The 19,981-nt window shown below is 36.3% G+C and overlaps 1 protein-coding gene across 4 annotated transcripts in view; it reads right to left on the bottom strand.

Moving 5' to 3' along the window:
* Nucleotides 1-17,767, bottom strand: part of LOC150104225 (uncharacterized) — a 116,393-nt gene extending 98,626 nt beyond the window's left edge. For 3 of the 4 annotated variants that reach the window (XM_090396846.1, XM_090396848.1, XM_090396850.1), the window contains exon 1: nucleotides 17,557-17,765. The gene's annotated coding sequence lies outside the window, so the exon portion shown is untranslated. Of the gene's footprint in view, nucleotides 1-17,556 lie in introns of all 4 variants that reach the window. The other variant, XM_090396847.1, reaches the window with a different exon arrangement.
* Between the last annotated feature and the right edge of the window lie 2,214 nt (nucleotides 17,768-19,981).

The following is a 19,981-nucleotide window of genomic DNA, read 5'->3' as shown; positions in this document are numbered from 1 at the left end:
AGGACTCTGCTACAATCAGGTCAACTCAAATTACTACAACACAAACTAAAAAGATATAAATGGACTGTTATGGGACTTTGCGAAATTCGATGGCCCAAAACGGGAGAGCTAACAACAGATGAAGGACATTTGCTTTTTTACTCTGGATGTGAATGCAGTAGAAAGGAAGGTGTCGGGTTTTTGATACACAAATCATCACGAAATTTGTAAGACAGGGATGCATCTTGTCCCCTCTTCTTTTTAATTGTTTTCTAGAATATGTCATAGATGAAGCTCTTTATGAATATGACAATGGAATAATAGTTGGCAGACTAAGAATAAATAACTTACGTTTCGCTGACGATATCGGTCTTCTGGCAGAAAGTGAAGAAGAATTACAAGAGATAGCCAGCTGTGTTTTCGGAACATTAAAAAATATGGATTATACATAAACCTACAAAAAACAAAAACAATGATAACCTCAAAATCAGACATTGAATTCTTAAAGATACAAATTGGCAATACGCAAATTGAGAATGTAAAGAAGTTCACTTATCTAGGAAGCATGTTGAGTCAAGATGGTTGTTCAAAAACCGACATTAAGTACCAAATTGCTAAGGCAACCGTGGCCCTACAGAAGTTAAAACCATTGTGGGGAGATAACAGAATAGCAATCACAACCAGACTAAGACTAATTGACACCTTGGTGAATTCTGTCCTTTTGTATGGTTGTGAGGCCTGGACTTTATTGAAGGAAGATGAGAGGAGACTCCTGTCTTTTGAAATGAAAACTTACAGAACACTTTTGTGAATTCCCTATACCGCTCACGAAACCAATGAAAATGTCCGAAAACTGATTGACTCAATAGATGGGAGAAAAAGGGAAAATATTCTGACAGTCATCAGAAGAAGACATTGTGGAGAGGGCTAATGGCATTCTAAAGCAAACCCTAGAAGGAATCGTTCTGGGATCAAGGGTTAGGGGCAGACTTTGATTAAAATGGACTGATAACATCAAAAAATGGACAAATTCCTCCCTTTCTCAACTGACATCGAGACCAAGACGACTGGAGGAGGCTAGCAAAGAGTATCACCTACCAGCCATGAATGACCCAATGGTTCATTTAGGACTATGGGAGAAGAAGATAATCCAAGGGGATATAAGGGAGAATGTAGATAGTATGCATTGGCAAATCTGTATGAAGGCCAAGTAATTATTATGGGGGATGTAGATTGGGAGGAGGAATGGTCACAAGGAAGGAAGGAAATGGAGTTTATACAGTTGTTAAGAGATAATTACATAAGACAACATGTAATGGAAGGGACAAGAGGTTCAAGAGTGTTGGATCTGATCATAGCATCGGAGAAATATATCAATAACCGATTTCGTCAAGCTGTCTCCACTTGAGGAAAGCGATCATGTGGTCTTCACCTGGAAGATTGTAAGAAGTGCTGAATTTTCTGTTAAGAAGAGGTACATGTGGAAGTACAAGGCTGGTGATTATGACAAGCTGAGAAGTCAGCTTTCAGCAATGCTATGGCATGAAAATTTGAAGGGGGAGAGATGTTGATGGTGTGTGTGGGAGATGCCAAAGGGTATTTTTAAAAAGCAGCATCAGACTGTAGAGAAGAAATTAAATAGGAATAAGATGGATGAATATTATTATTAAGCAGGAGTTGCAGATAAAGAAAATGTTGTGGAGGAAGTATAAAGAAAAAGGTGATCGGTATACCCATGAGCAGTGGGCAAGGAGGGTGACCTGTATGGTAAAGAAGGTCAAATCTAATTATGAGAGGAAGTTAGATGATGAGTCCAAAAGAAATCCTAAGGAGTTTTTTACTATATGGCAAGTAAAAGGAGGAATAACTATGGAAGGATGACTTCAAAAAGTGTTGATGACAGCAAAGTAACAGAAGCAAATCAAATAGTTGAGTTACTCAGTGATCATTTTGCAAAAGTGTACCATCTTCATTGTGATATTGCAATTTCGAATATGTCACTGACTGATGAGAGTCTAGAGATAGAAGAAATAGAGGTGCTTAGTATATTCATCATCATCATGAAAACCATGGGCTCACTGTCCATTGGTGTCTGATGCAGTGGCATAGCTAGAGCGGTTGCTGCCCAGGGAAGTCCCAGAGTTTGCTGCCCCTCTCAATACACACCACAAATATTACAAAAAGTCAAAAAGATGTATAGGGAAATAAATTAAAACACTGTTTATTTTTGAAGTAAAACTATACTTTCAACATTCTAAAATGTTATTTTTCTTGCTTTTCTGTTAGCAAAATCGATGACATTGGCGAAGTCTATTTCATAGTAATGTAAGTAATTCTTAATCAATTTTATTTAGAAAAACTCCTCTCACAACTAGCAACACTTACAGCAATTGAGGAAAATTCGCCGTGGTATTACAATATTTGGAACTGAGTTCTTGAGGCTGTATTTTAGAATTAACTGCAAAAGTTCAAAAAGGTTCAAATTGCCGCTTGGGGTGGACTGTCCCCTCCGCACCCCCCCCAGCTATGCACTGGTCCGATGCCTCCTTCACTATCTTCTTCACACTTTCTTTGTCAGTGCACATTGTCTCAGTTTCTGTACACCCAATCCACACCAGTCCTTTATATTGTCTATCCATTCTCTGTGTGGTCTACCTCTTCTGTTTAAACCATCTAAAATACCAAGCATAAATGTTTTTATCTTCCGGTCCTCACTCATTCTACAGATGTGTCCAAATAATTGCAGCTTCCATTTTATAATCTTCTGCATTAGATTCTCTTTTAGTTGTATCTTCTGATAGAGCTCTTCATTTGTGATTTTCTGTACCCATCCTTTCTTAGAATCTTCCTGTAACAAGTTCTTTCAAATGCCAAAATTCTTTTTCTTGATTCCTTATTTATTGTCCATGTTTCAGATCCATACAGTACATTGCTAAAGATGCATATTTCCAGTACTTTTAGTTTTTATAACTTCATATAAAGTCTCCAAATCTCTTCCATTCCTCATTTAACAGTTTCAGTGTTTTTTGTAGTTCTCTTTTTTGTCTTCTTCAATAATAACAATGTCATCTACAAATCTCAGATTGTTAATTCTCATTCCGTGTATAGATATTCCTTTTGCATCTTCCTTCAGTTTGTCCATTGCTCTTTCTAAATGTGCGATGAAAATGCTTGGTGATGTTGGGTCCCCCTGTCTAGTACCTCTGCTTGTTCTAAACCATTTCCCCAAATCATCACCTATTCTAACTGCTGCAACTGTATTCTGATAAACGTGTTTTAATATAGCTATTAGTTTTTTTATCAATTCCATAGGATTCCAGAACTGCTAATGTCACTTTCTGGTCAATACTGTCAAATGCTTTCTGAAAATCAACAAAGCAAGTATATATGTTTTTGTTTCTTCTCCTAGCTTTCTATGCTATTAACCTCATTGTTAAAATTTGTTGAATTGTAGTTCTATCCTTCCTAAATTCTGCTTGCTCGTCTGCAAGGTATGCTTCCAATTGTGTTCTCAATCTTTCTGTCAATATCATCATCATCACTTTACCAGGGTGACTTGTCAAGGCAACTGTTCTATAATTTTTACATTCTAGCTTATTTCCTTTCTTGTATAATGTCACTAATATTGATTTCACCCACTCTTCTGGCATTTTCCCTTCATTCCATACCATATTACATAGCTGGTGCATTTCTGTAACCATACTTTCACCACATTATTTAATTATTTCTCCAGTGATGTTGTCGTTACCAGGACTCGTATTTTAGCCATCCTATTGCTTTTTTCTACCTCTTCTCTTAAAATGTCGATATCATGCTCATTACCTGGTGGTGATATCTGCTTTAATTCTTCAGTCAGTTTCCCAATGCTATCTAAATCTAGTTTTTCTTCATATAACTCACTACAGTATCTTGTCCACCGCTGTACAGTTTTTTCTTCATTTATCAATACCTTGTCTTTTTCATCTTTAATTGTGGTCTGTTTTGGTTGCCACTTTCTATTAATGGTTCTGATAATTTTGTATACCTCCCTTGTTTTATGCTCTCCATAGTACTGTTCTATATTGTTACATTAGGCTTCTAATCATTTCATCTTATCCATTCTACATTACTCCTCTATTTGTTCTGATGTATCCCTTCTTATCTTCAACATTCTTTTCTCCTGTACTAACTTCAGTGTTTCTTGTCTAATCCATTTCTTCTTGATCTTCTCTTCTTCTGGTACTGTTTCTTCAACTGCATCTTCTATTGCCTTCATTACTCTTTTCACTCTTAGATTCGAGTTTTTTCTTTCTCCACACTTTTAAGTTTCTCTTCTAACACTGTTCTGTACCTTCTTTCTATTTCTGCTTCACTTATTCTTGCTGTATCTCTTCTATTCTGATGTTAGGGTTTATATTTCTTTTTTAGTATATTACAGAAGTATAATTACAATTAGTATATTACGAAGGCTTAGTATATTACAGAACCTTAATTATTACAGTATATTACAGAACCTTAACACTGCCATAGGATTATATGGCATATCAGCTCGTGTGTTACGAGAATGTGCACGAGAATTTGCACCTCCTCTGGCCAAGATCTTTAATTTAATCCTCAGTTCTGGTAAAGTATACTTCCATGTAGAGTTCCAATTGAGTAGAAAGAGGGGAAAATGATTCCACTGAATAAGGGAAGCTACATGACAGAAGTAACAAATTATAGGCCAATCTGTATATCAGAAGTGGTTATTAAGGTTTTGGAAAAACAGATAAAAATTAGAATTCAAGACTGGGTGGACAGAAATATGATACTTTATAAGGGGAAACATGGTTTTGTGAAGGGTAGGTCTTGCCTTAGTAACTTACTTTCTAGAATAAAATAACAGAGGAGTTGGATAATGGAAATCCTTACTTGGTAATACTGCTAGCCTTTGCAATGAAATTTTATGGGATTCCACATAGAATTGTGTTGCATTAATGGCAAATGGGAACGGATCTGAAGCTAGTGATTTAAATTAGAGAGTGGCTGATGAACAGATATCGAAGAGTTGTTTATGGAGGAGTTGAGTCCAGAAGACAGATGACTAGTGGTGTACCTCAGAGCTCAGTACTTGGTCCTCTGTTATTTAATTTGTACATTACTGATATTGGAAATAATTCAACAGGAAATATCCACTTGTTTGCTGATGATGCAAAATTGGGAAGAGTAATAGGCAATGAAGGTGATGTTAATATCTTGCAGGATGACTTAAATATGCTGGTGGTATGGGGAAAGGTAAATGGCTGTCAGTTTAATGTGGCTAACTGTAAAGTGATGCACTTTGGGAGGATGAAATCACATGCTGTGTATTATATTAATGGAAATGAACTGCAAGCAGTTGATGAGGCAAATGGTTTGGGGATTATTATGGACAGAGAACTTAAGTTTAGAGGGCATATTGCAAAGTTAGCCAAAACAGAACATCAAATTACATGGTTGTTGAAGAGCACACTGACAAGCAGAGATAGGAAAGCTATTGTTCCTCTTTATAAGGCCATATCTGGACTATTGTGCACAGATCTGGTCACCTTGATCCCTTGGCGACGAAGAAGTGGTGGAGACGATTCAGAGATGAGTGACAAAGATTTTTGCAGTTCTGTAGAATGTTTCCTATGAGGAAAGAGTAGACCCCAAAATGATAGGTGTAAGAAAGAAGATATGACAGAAACATATAAGTTACTGAAGGGGTTTTATAGGATTAATACTGATGACTTTTTTTTTTTCTGTACAGCAAGGAAGGGAGAAAACAAGGGGTCATTCCTGGAAATTGAAAGAGTGTGCTTAACAAGGGTGTTAGGACTAGATTTTTTGCTTGGAGGATGGTGAATGTATGGAATGCACTGCCAGAGGTGCTTGGTCTGTGAATGAGTTTAAGGAGAAGTACAATAGGCATTGTGTGAATAATGGTTAGTGTGTCAATGTAGGGTCTCCCACGATGAGTCTGACTCCATGAAGACACAGTTATAATAATAAGATATCCCACAAGAACAAGGAATCTAGTAGATGCCTAGATAATTGAACAGTGGGAGCTTGTCCTTAGGAGAAGTAAGAAAGGTAAAATTTTTTCTGATGGAATAAAAGGCAACAAAAATAGTCGCTGACATTAAACTTTCACTATGCGTTCACTAATGTCATGCACATAAGGGATAGGATTGCAAGCTATTTCTTCTATATTTGAAGAGGTAGAAATACCATAACTGTTAAAATCTCTTTTGGCGAAAGAATCCTTAAATCATTAGATAAAAAGGTGGAATTAATATGTCGTAATTCTTTCTAACAGTTCATCTGAAGAACAAAGAATGGGCACGATGAGCTAATGTTTTAATAGTTCCAGCCTTTTGAATAGGATGGTGATGAGAGTTGGAATGGATATATAACAGCCTGTATGAGGCTATATACATAAACAACATATACATAAACAACACATTAAATATAACAACTATGGTCAAGATGGCCTTTCTGATCATGCCCTGAACACTTTACATAGAATTGACTGGAAAAGCACCTGTTGTTTACATCACATCGAAAATGGTACGAACATAAATTTAAGGAGGCCTGTGAGACTCTTATCAACTACCCTAACCTTAACAATAATGATGGGCTAAAAATCCCAAGAATATGGAAGGCACATATACTACCCACTTAAGCTTTCTCCCTAAGAGTTAATTATAAATAGGACCATAGATAATCCAAGATTTTAAATCTAATATAACAATTGTCATGTTAAATTAGGACATCATTTTTATACTAATAAACTATCTATATGAAAGAATGTTTCTCTGATGTTTTCTTAAATAGCATATAGCTTTGATGCAGTTATTTTATTTCGTTCATTTATTTATTATTCGTTCATTATTACTTATTTTAATTTTATTTTCACTAGAGGTCAGGCCAGTAGAATAACAATTGATCAAATCATTATCTCTTTAGCATACTGTGTGAAATGTAATTTAGCTTGTCTCTGTGTATATATATGTATAATCAACATGACCTTAATATGAAGGTCGAAATGTCAATAAATTAAAAATAATTATTGTAACATGGTTGTAGATTCCATAGGTTCTCTGAAATGAATGCTGATCACTGTGTAACACTAAAGGACTATTATCTGTCAAGACTACAACATTATCAGATCTTTTGTTTCTGCCTTCTAACGCAGTTTTTACTGTATCGATCCACCTATACCTTGGTCTTCCTCTGGGTCTTTTTCCTATATACATGGTAGAGAACACTTGTTTTTCTAATCTTTCCTCTCCCATTCTGTTTAAGTGACCATACTACCTGAGATTAGCTCTGCTAACACATTCCTAGATGTTAAGAATGTCTTTCCTAATATCTTCATATTTAATATGATATTGCCATTGATACCATTAATCTTTCTCAGGACTCTCATATCTGTGATCCCTAATCTTTCGTCAAGTGTTTTATTTCTAACCTACTTCTTAATTCCATAAGTTAAAATTGATTTGAACACTGTCTTGCATGCAGCTAATTTAGTGCATTGACTAATGTCTCAGGGTGCTTAAGGGTCAAAGCTGTATAACTGAGAGGAGACTCCACATAGCTTTTAAAGGAATGCAGAGAACCAACCAGGGCTTCTGACCTTCACCTCAGAAGGTGATCCTCACCTTCTTGTGATGCACCCTGTTAAGTATCTACCTGAATACTGAATGAACGAGGATGGGATGGCAATTTGGAATTTAGCCGACCAAATTGTATTCTCATTGGCTTAAACCACAATATAAAATATAAGAAAAATATAAGAGACGAATATAAAAAAGCTAAACACTATGTAAAACTAGCTAAACAAAAGTCAAGGGAAGATTTTAGTAAGAACATAGAAAATAAATATCAAGAAGGTGGCAAATTAACCAGACATGGAGGAAAGAGTACTGTAAAAGGAATTAGATCTAATAAAGGTGACATGAAAACTGGAGAAAAAGATATCTTCAATGAATGGAGTAATTATTTGGAAAATTGCAAAAAAACAATCAGTGACAGCACAGTGGTAAAAAACATTCAACAGGCATGCAATCAGGAATACATATTTTTATACTTGAAGTATAAAAAGCTATCAAAAGCTACCTGCAATGTGAAAAGGCAGCAGGAGTAGATGATATTCGACCAGAAATGCTCAAGTATGGAGCTATAAAAGTTTTATAGTGGCTGCACTGCATAGTTCAAGAATGCCTGGACAGAGGGATGAATTCCAGATGATGGGAGTAGAGCTCTCATAGTACCCATATATAAAAAAAAAGGGAAATAAAACTGAATGCAAGAAATTACAGAGGTATTTCCCTAATGAGTGTTCCTGGTAAGATTTATGCAAGTACTTGAGAATGTGGAAAAGAAGCTTGGTAAAGAACAAGCTGCATTCCGGCCAAATGGAGGCGGTCAGGGTCAGATTTTCACTTTACGACAGATAGTTCAGAAATCATGGAAATATAACAAAGATCTGTATTTAAGTTTTGTAGATCTGGAAAAGGCACATGACAAGGTGCCAAGAGAAAAGCTATTCAAAATGCTACAGTTGTCAATGGGGCACTATATCAAGCAATATTTAGTCTTTATTTGAGTTGTAGGTCAGCAGTTAGAATTGAAGGAAGTACAGGATGATGGTTTAATGTTATATCTGGTGTCAGACAAGGATGTACATTATCCCCTCTGTTAATCATTATCTATACGGATCACATCATGAAGAAAAGTGGTATTAAACCTGATATGAAAATTGGAGATGTTAATCTCAGCTGTTTACTTTATGCAGGCAATGTTATATTTTTAAATAATTGTAGTGCAAGTCTGTAAAATTCCCTGACTAAACTGAATAACTGTTGTAATGAATTTGGTATAAAAATCAACAATATAGACAATGAAAATAGGCAGAAGCATTAAAAATATCAACTGCATTTTGAATGGAGAACCTATAGAAAGTAAAACATTTCAGCTACTTAGGTACGATTTTCAGTGAAGACGGTAAATTAAATATGGAAATAGACAACAGAATCATCAAAGCTGATATGGTAGGAAGTCAACTGAATAAATTTATATGGAATAAGAGAGAAATTAGTCAAAAAAACTAAATTAGCTGTATACAAGACAGTGTTCAAGCCAATTTAATTTAAGGATCTGAGAGCTGGGTTAGAAATAAAACACATGACCAAAGACTAGAAACCACAGATATAACAGTCCTGAGAAAGATTAGGAACATGAATAGATGGCATCAATAGCAATATCATATTAAAAAGATGATATTAGGAAAGAATTTAACATTGTTAGCAGAGCTAATCTCAGGTAGCATGATCACTTAAACAGAATGGGAGAGGAAAGATTAGCAAAACAAGTGTTCTCTGCCAGCTTGGCAGGAAAAAGACCTAAAGGAAGACCAAGGTGGATTGATACAGTAAAAAGTGCTTAGAAGACAGAAATATAAGATCTGATAATGTTGGAGTCTTGAGAGGTAACAGATTTATTTGGAGGAAAATTGTAGATAGGAAGTTAGTAATGATGTAAGTTTTTCCTGTATTACTATCATATCCTGTACACCACTAGAGGGTACATGTCAGGAATTTGATTATGATGACTAATTTCTCTGTTATTCCCTTTAAATTTATCGACGTCCTACCAAAATGGCTTTGCTAATTCTGTTGTTTATTTCGATATTTAATTTACCATCTTCACTAAAAATTCTGCATAAGCAGCTGAAACGCTTTACTTGTTCTATAGGTTCTTCATTCACGATGTAGTTGATATTTTCACCGTGCTGCCTATTTTCATTATCTATCTCGTCATTACTGATTTTGACACCAAATTTATTACAACAGTTATTCAATTTAGTCAGGGAATCTTGTACAATTGTCCTGGATTTATTTAAAAGTATAACATCTGCATAAAGTAAAGATTAACATCTCCAATTTTGATATCAGGTTTAATACCACTTTCCTTCATAATGTGATCCAAATACGTAATGAATAACAAATGGGATAATGTACAACCTTGTCTGACACCAGATTTAATATCAAACCATCTTTCTGTACTTCCTTCAATTCTAACTGCTGATGTACAACTCAAATAAAGACTAAATACTGCTTGATATAATGCCCCATCGACACCATATACAGTAGTGTAGCATTTTGTATAGCTTTTCTCTTGGCACCTTGTCACATACCTTTTGCAGGTCTATCCTATCCTAATTTACGCTCATGCGTAGACCTACACTTTTTACCGTGTAGGCATTCAGAACTGAAATCCTACAGAATAGGTTGGTTACTCCTTATTTCTGGAGGTATCCTATGACTGTAGCCTGTGTGTTCATGAGGCCGGTTTGCCTTCTTGCGGGATGAAAAAACCCTGCTGCCCACACCCAAGACCGGCTAACTTCGCTATGGCTGAGGAAGATCCTTGAGCTCCTCATGTCGTCGACAGGAATCAAACCTAGGACACTCCTTCTTGAGGCATATGGTTACGAAGCACATAGCCACTAGACTAACCGTGCAGAATTTGCAGGTCTACAAAACTTAAATACAGATCTTTGTTATATTCCCATGATTTCTCAACTATTTGTAGTAAAATGAAAATCTGATTCTGACAGCCTCCATTTCGCTTGAATCCAGCTTGTTCTTCACCAAGCTTCCCTTCCACAATTCTTATCAACCGTTTCTCAAGTACAGTTGCATAAATCTTACCAGGAACACTCAATAGGGAAATACCTCTGCAATTCTCACATTCAGTTTTATTTCTCTTTTTATATATGGGTACTATGAGAGCTCTAACTCCAATCATCTGGAATTCGACCCTCTGTCCAGGTCTTCTGAACTATGCAGTGCAGCCACTGCCAGACTTTTATACCTCCATACTTGAGCATTTCTGGTTGATTATCATCTACTCCTGCTGCCTTTCCTCATTTCAGGCTTCGGATGGCTTTTTCTACTTCAAGTATGGATATGTATTCCTGATTGTTTATTTACCACTGTGATGTCACTGCTGCTTTTTATTTAGCAATTTTTCAAAGTAATTACTCCATTCATCAAGATTTATCTTTTTCTCCATTTTTCATGTTACCTTCATCATCCTCTAATTCCTTTTACATGCTCTTTCCTTCATTTCTGGGCTTTTGCAACAGCCTCCTGATTATTTTACCATATTCCTCATATTTATTTCCTATGTGCTTACTGAAGTATTCCCATGACTTTTGTTTAGCTATTTTTACACAGTGGTTAGCTTTCTTACATTTGTCTCTGTATTCTCTAAGAATACAAGCTGACTTATTTGTCAAGAACTTTTGATATGCTTTCTTCTTTTCCTACACCACCTCTTTAACTTACTGTTTACTGTGCCCACCATAGAGTTCTCAGTTTTCCATCCTTGCAGACAACCTCACCACATGCCTCTCTGACTGAATCAATGAATGTTTTCTTCAGGATTTGCCACTGAATCTCCATTTGGTTTCTAAAAGTGGCTAAATCAGCTCATCAAATCACTTGGTTGCTGAAAAATACTTTAACAAGCAGAGACAAACAAATTATTGTTCCTCTGTATCGAGCCTTGATGAGACCCCATCTAGACTACTGTGCCCAGATATGGGCACCAGGGTTTCTTCTTGATGGGGAGCAGGTGGAGAGGATCCAGAGACGAGTGACCAAGATGATAGCAGGTTTATGGAATGAACCCTATGAAAACAGGTTGAAGATTTGTTGGTTGCAAAAATTGGTTGATAGGGGGAAAAGGGGTGTTATGATTGAGACATTCAAATTACAGAAGGGTTTCTATAAGATTAATTCAAAAGATATTTTTGAGAATAGGACTGGTGGTGGGAGGACTAGGGCCATACATGGAAGCTGGGCAAGAATGTGGTTAGCAAGGGTGTTAGAGCTACGTTTTTTTACTTGGAGAGTGGTGATAGAGTGGAATAAGCTGCCAGAGTCTGTTGTTGGTGCTATGACTGTGAATGAGTTCAAGGCGAGGTATGATAGATACTGTGTGAATGTCGAATAGTTGTTCTTGACATGATGTTAGGGCCTCCCTCGATGAGTCTGTCGACTCTTTGGAGTTGCCCCAAATAATAATAATAAACAATGTCTGTGTATTTTAGTCTACAGTTCACTTCTGAGAGCTGCTTATATTTTATTCACTTTAAAACTTTCTTACGTTTTTTTTTTTAATATGAAATTCAATTTTATCCTGCTCAAGACTAAATGGTGATCACTTCCAATTTCAAATCCTCTGTACATTCCAGTATCCTGCACCAGTGAGAAAACATCACTATCAACAATAACATAGTTAATGAGCCTTTTCTTATTTCTTACCTCTTCTTTTCATATGAATTTATGCACATTTTTATTATTATTACGTGACTCCTTCAAGGAGCCCAAAGACTCATCAAGGGAGGACACCTACTCTACAACTTTCAGTCTCCACAACTCAATTCACCAATTAAAGCGAACTACAACTACCATTAACATCTGCTGCTCACCAGTATCATTAGTACTTTCACAGACAATCACAAACATCCATGCCCACAGCATGATTCGAACCCACAGCCTTTTGGCTGGAGAGCAGATACACTCCAAGCCATTTATGTTGGAACACTGTGTTTGTAATAACCAGTCCATGTCCTGAGCAGAAATCCAACAGGTATTTGCCATTATTGGCTTTGCTCTTTTCTCCAAATTGTCCCAAAATATTTCTGTATGTCTGACAGTCATTTCCTACTTTGCTATTTAGATACCCAACAAGGACCAACTTTTCAATTTTCATTGTGTCAGTTGCTTTCTCTAAAGCCTCAAAAAAATTCTTCCACTTTTACCTTAGTAGAACCATAGGTTGTATAGTCCAACAGTAGGTTGGACCATAGGCACATAAATGCCTCATTGTCCAGTTACCCATTCTAATATTTGCCTACATCACTCTACTTGATATTGCCTGCCATTCAAGAAAATTAGCCTTGTATTTAGCATTGAATACTATAGCTACTCCTTAAGACCGCATTTTCCCAGTGAATTTGGTTCTGTAACAAAATTCCCCTTATCTGCAAGTGAACTAATATAGTCAATGTGTGGCCTCCAAAGTAAACTCTACAAGGGAAAAGGCTAAAATATCTGTGCTACTAGATACCACTAGGTGGGAGACGAGAATAATAGTCCAGTGTAATACCACCACTTAATGGAAGCTTGAAATAGATAAAAATCATATTTGAACTCCAATTAGAGACTTCAGACTCTAATTTAGAATTCAAATCTAGAGTTTCTCCAATCACCTTACATTCCTCTTAACAAACAAGCTATAACAATGCCATTATAGAAACAAAATATATTTTCTTGGCAGCTTCACTCTGTTATTAATTAAAGTTGGGAGGAAAGTATATTTTGTTTAATCCTTTATCCAAGTGTGAGCAAACAAAGTTTGCATGTGAAATATCTTTATGACTAAGCTACTTGTATATAGAGGCAACTTACTTTACATTAATTGCTTTAGTATCCCGTAATGCAAAGCACGTCCTTTTGGGTGTGTATAATGCTATGCATTACGGAAAGGACCAGTTCTAAACTTTATTGAGGTAGTATTAACGTGTAGGGGATACCTCTCTCCAAAAACTTTGAGTGATCTATGAGACTAAATCTCACTGAGTGACCCTAAAAAATTTATTACACCTGACTTAATCACTGCATCCTGAAGATACTTCAGGCGCAAACTTTGTTTGCTTACACTTGGATAAAGGATTAAACTAAATTTATTATAGTCTAACCAAGTGAAAAAAAACTTCCAACAGGAAATAGCACTGGCTCTACTCAGTAACAAGCAAAAGCCCACACAGAGAAGAACCACTCTACTCCCCGGCAGTGGTGGCTTGTGGCTTGAAATCGTGGGGGTGCTGCAACTTTCAAAATATACATTCATACACACTGTAGGCACAGTGTATACATGTTGGGATAAAATATCAAAATTATGGTAAAAATTTTTTAAAAAAATTAAACATGAAAAAATATCGTTTATTATCGATAAAATTATACAGTTTGGTATAATTCAAAATTACTTAAAAATAAAATATATTCTTCTTATTTTTTTTCATGGAAAAGTATTTATTATTGATAAAATTATATACAAGTTAGTATAATTCAAAATTACTTAAAAATAAAATACATTATCATAACTCCAATAATGTTCTAAAATAAAAACTATAACAAATGTTATTTCTTTAATTGTAATGTCCAAATATTTATAGAGATGGAGTAAACACGATAAGCACTACGAACACTCTACTACTGGCGCAAACTACATATAAACAACACTGGAACTGCGTGACGGACAGTGCCACATTACGCTAATAGCTCGCATCTCAGTATGACGTGCATATGCTTGCGATCATAGCAATATGGTACTGTGGTAAACACAGTGCTGCTACCATCCTTCGTCCTCCTAAGTGCTACAAGATGAATTTTTATTATTTTTTATACAAAATGAGAGAATTGTATAGGACTGTTGATGATAAAATTAAATATTACAAGCAAATATAAATAAATCAATAAATATATTTATATATCGAGAAAAATTGGGAGTGCTTCAGTTCCATAGTGCCTATGCACGAACTGCCTCTGCTCCCCAGTAAGCCCAGCAGTGGAAGCCAGATCCAGAAAATATACCAAGGTTAAAGTAATGCAGAAATAATATATTTTTCATATACAAGAAGTGAAAAGGTGTAACACATTATTAAAATTTTCTGGATTAGAGCAACTTGTAGAAAGTTTTTCACTTGATCATAAATTAAAGTTTCCTAGAAATTATATTTAATCTTTTATCCATGTGTAATCAAACAAAGTTTGCATGTGAAATATTTTCACAACTAGGATATTTAATTTATAACCAAGTGAGGAAAAAAAAAAAAAAACATTCTACAACTTGCTCTAATCCAGAATATTTTAATAATAAGATGTTACATCTTTTCAATATTTGTATATGGGAGATATGATTTCTGCAGTACTTTAACCTGGTATCTCTTCTGGATCTGGTTCCCACTGATCATGCCTCAATAAAGGTGAGTAGTGGTTCTTTCCATAATGCATTTGATTACACACACACCCAAAAGGATGTTTTGCATTATGGGCTTAGTACTAAGGCAATTAATGTGAAGTCATTTGACAAATAAGTCATTTGAACAAATAAGCCTGCAAAATTGCATCCTATCAGGACACAGTTGACCTAACTTGGAAGCATCATATTCTTCCAATTTATACAGACTACAAACACGTGACTTGTTACATGGTACGATGCACCTTGTCCACAGGGATGTCTTTTGACTTTTTCCAAGTAGTGTGTATATATAACGTATCTCCCATTTAGCAGTGAGTGAGGCCAGTGCAATAGTTTGTCTTTAGAGGCAGCGAGTGCATTTAGTGTGAATGAATTTAAGCGAAAGTATGGCAGCTGGTTTGGATGATTTATAGACTCCCTGGAGGTCTCACTAATAATAATATACATATCTTAATAATAATAATATATATATATATATATCGTGAAAGAAGGTCATATCATTCTCAGATTATATTACCCTTAATCCCCAACCACTAAATATATAATAGGTTTAAAATCTTTCATGGATGGTATCCACCATGAAAAAAAAAAAAATATATATATATATATATATGTCATCTTCCTTATACCCTCTTTTACCTTGCGGTGTCGAGGGTCCATTGATCATCGGACCTCACTCCGTTTACAGGATAAGGTGGTCAGCCTTATGCCCCGGTGTATCCTATGGCCTGTAGTGTTGAGTTCTCAAGGCCAGTTTTGCCTGCTTTGCGGGATGAAAAACCCCAGAATAAACTAGGGAAAAACCCCGCTGTCCACGCCCAAGACTGGCTAACTTGGCTATGGCTGAGGAAGATCCTTCAAGCTCCTCACGTCACCGACGGGAATCGAACCTAGGACACTCCTTCCCCAGGCATATGGTTGCGAAGCGCATAGCCACTAGGCTAACCCGCGCGGATATATATATATATATATAAATGCCCTACCTCTATGAGTCTTTGGACTCCCTGGAGGTGTCACATAATAATAATAATAAAAGAGTTCAACAAACATGCTCACCCACTCATTCCTGTCAATTAGATTCACCCTGAACAATATCAAATATTTTTCTTTAATAAAAAATTTTTGAAAATAATATTTTCCAAACTTACATAGAAGAATATGTATAATATAAAGGACCACCCAGTAACAAAAATGAATGTAGTAAATTATATTTTCCAAAAAAAAATCAATAGTTTTTCTGCTCTTTCTATTTTTATTATTTACCACCTTGCCCTTGTGGGATGGTTGTCACACAATGGAAATGTGTGCTCTAAACAATACGGCTTTAGTCCAACACTTTATGGAATTCCAATTCGCTTACTGGGGCATATCATTAAAAAACTGGATGAGAGATCTTGGCTAGTGCTTTTTTTTTTTAGGGGGGGGGGAGTATAATTTTTCTTAATTTGTCAAGGAGTCCTCTATATAATTATCACAGGAATTTCAAGAGGAAAAGATATTGACTGCATTAACACTGTGTGTCTGTGTGTGTATATGTATGTGTGTGTGTGTGTGTGTGTGTGTGGTGTGTGTATATATATACAGGGTGTTCGGGATAAATTTGACATATTTATAATTAATTATATTTTTCCGTAAGTTACATGTATTAACACACACTTCTCTTCATTTAAAAGTTTGGACCCTTCTTCATTCATATACAAGATGTCAGAAAGGATGGATAGCTGGAACCCACCTGAATCATGGAAGAGAATAACTTGTATCATGATGATTCATGCCCGCCATCAAAATAAGGATATTACGACTGCTGCCCAATGCTCCCTGAATACAGTAAAAACAATCAGGCATGAACTAGAGACTTGCAATGGTGACTACGAGGATGCAGCAAGAAGAAAGATCCCTAGCAGACGATCTGATTGCGTTCGTACAGCAGAATTCCTCGCAAATCTGCAGGAACAGGTGTTGAAGAACCCTGGCATTGGAATTCGGGCTTTGTTCGTGGAGTTGCTAACTGTAGTCAAGCCCTGGATAACAAGGGTAGCCAATGGTAGGCCGTATGTATGGCAGCAGGATTCGGCCCCTTGCCACACCTCTGGGAAAAGTCAAAAATGGTTGTCTGAAAATTTCTACGACTTCACCAGTCCAAATGTTTGGCCTCCAAACTCCCCAGACCTTAACCCCATGGATTATTTTGTATGGGGCGCAGTTGAAAAAGACACCAATCGCACTTCCAGTAATACAAAAGCCCAGTTAATGGATAAAATTAAAACAGTTTTTGCGGCCCTTCCCAGGGAGACTGTAGCATCAGCTTGTTCGAGGTTCCGAAGCAGAATTGAAGCTGTGATCGATGCTATTATTGTGATATGTGATTGTAATTAACTCTGCCTGTAATGTTTTTTTTTGTCAATTCATTAAATTTAATAGATACAAAGAAGATTTTCTTTTTCCTTACGAAACTGTCAAATTTATCCCGAACACCCTGTATATATATATATATATATATATATATTCTGCAATAGGTCATTTTTGGCACATTACCTACAATAGAAAGTAGTTGCTTAAAGTAGTCACTTATATAGTACTACGAATTAAAATCAAGTGCCGTCATGAATAATTACAATTTTTCCTTTTCTTTCTGGCTTAATAACAAGATTCATCGCGTCATTTAGAAGTGGGATAGAATTTTTCATATCACTTAAATAACCTCATTAATTATGTATAACAAATAAAAAAAATCCAATAGCACGTTATTTTATCAGCTGAGAGTCACAATTCCGTAATAGTCCACACATGCATAACTTACTATCGATACAGCGCCATCTATGAATACAATCATGAGTTCACCCCTTGTGGACCAATATCATGGGTTAACTTTTAGCGAATCTTCTTCTTTGGTGCATCAATCCGAAAATTGGTAAATATGAAAAAGTATTACCCAACTGAAAATAAGAACCAACAGACTTCACTTCGGCGAAGTAAAATTATTCAAAATTAAGTGGATATTGAATACCACATTATTTCTTAGCCGAATAAGAAACTTAAAGATTGGAAATCTAAGAGTCTCATGCCGAATATAGAAACTATATAAAGTTCGGCGAATCCAAGCGTAAGCCAACACCTGGTAGTGCAATGCTAGGGCAACTCGTAGTAAAGGTGGAGCAAGTCCGATCACTGTTTTTAGTATTTTCCCATAATGTGAAACACAGCTCCTAGGAGATGTATTACTGTTCTACATTATTAGAGAAGGTCACTATCAAGACAGGTTTCGACCTTTTTTTTGAGGTTTCATGAGTGAGTAGGTAGACTTAGATGCAATACCAAGCTCTGACCATTGAAACTTTGGTTTCAATAAAGCGCCTCCGTAGCGCAATTGGAAGAACGACGTTACATTGCGATCTTCGATTGGAACAGGCCTAAGTTCGATTCTCGTCCCGACGGGAGGAATCTTTATCTGGACGATTTCAATCGAAGGTGAGTTATACGATCTCATACGGAGGTAGCAGAGTTTTTTCTCCAGGAAACTCGGGTTTTTCATCCCTCATACAGACAAATCGGCCCTTCAGAACACACGCAATTTACAGACAAAAAATACTAGTTGTGGTGGAGGTGGGCGGTAGATGGTGTTGATGGAGATGATTCGTAGTGGAGGCTCGGTGTAGTGATTGAGACAGTTGTAGGTGTTCTCCCGCGATGAGTCTTCGGACTCCTTGGAGGTGTCAGGAATAATAATAAAAACAATAATAATAATAATAATAATATACAGAGTATTAATTTGGATTTTTTTCATATTTTTCTGGATTGTCTGGGAAAAAAACAGCTTGTTCGTGCCAGACAACAATAAAATAAATAAATAAATAAATCAGCTAACGTCTTTTATTCCCTTATAGGGAGTAGGAGAAGCATTTATACCCTATCTAGCTTTTGGAGATAGAGTGTGCAGTTCAATCTCCACCAGTAGTCAATCAGAGATAGCTGGCCCATGTCTACCACTAATTATAGACACCACCAATGAAGAGGCTGGCAAACAAGTGCTGCCATCTCTTGGTACCTAACCACAACAAGATATGTCACTGTCTGAATAATGCGGGTACTACGGTCGATTTACTTGAATTTAAGGGTTGAAAAATCCCAGTTTCTGGGAGGAAAAACCCGCTTGCCTGTGCCAGAGATCTACTAACCCGAGAACCAGTTGAAGAAAGGCTTAGGAAAAGTTCCTCCAGTCGGCGACTAGACTTGAACTTCAGTCAAGCTTCGATCGACCAAGTGCAGAGGATGCAAGCATCACTTCCACTGAGCTATACAAGCCTGCCAGACATCGATTAACTCAGAAACAGCTTGAGGGAAGGCTTATAAACAGTTCCTCAAGTCGGCAACTACACTCGTGTCCAAAAAAAAAAAGAATAAACTGCAATTTTACCTGTATATGAAAAAATGTTCATGACTACAGCCAAATGTAGAAATTGATTTATTGCAAGTATACTAATAAATTATACTGCACAAAATTTATTATAAAAACAGAAATTAAATGGCAATACGCGTTTAACAAAAGTTTCAAATTTTCTAAGGATGTAGTTAGGAAATTAATGCACAGTATTCACAGAAAACTATGCAGAAAGCTTTCTCAGTATGGAATATGTCTACTCAGGACTAAGATTCAGCTCTCACAACGTCGTATCATACTTATAAAGTGAATATAAGGCCTGGTTTATTACTTGAATTTACATTAAAAGAGTAGGCAAGGCCTTTATACCCTATCTAGCGTTTGGAGACTGAGTGAGCAGTTCAGTCTCCACCAGTAGCCAATCAAAGATAGCTTTCCCATGTCTATCACTAATTATAGCAGCCACCGATGAAGAGGCTGGCAAACAAGTGCTGCCATCTCTTGGTACCTAACCATAACAAGATATGTCACTATCTGAATAATGTGGGTACTATGGTCGATTTACTTGAATTTACGGGGATG

Source organism: Typopeltis vanoorti, chromosome 8, assembly GCF_054136105.1.
Source record: "Typopeltis vanoorti isolate ZY-2024b chromosome 8, IOZ_Tvanoo_1.0, whole genome shotgun sequence".
Taxonomy (NCBI): domain Eukaryota; kingdom Metazoa; phylum Arthropoda; class Arachnida; order Uropygi; family Thelyphonidae; genus Typopeltis; species Typopeltis vanoorti.
Note: the sequence above shows the minus strand (reverse complement) of the source record. Positions and strands in the feature narration are given on the sequence as shown.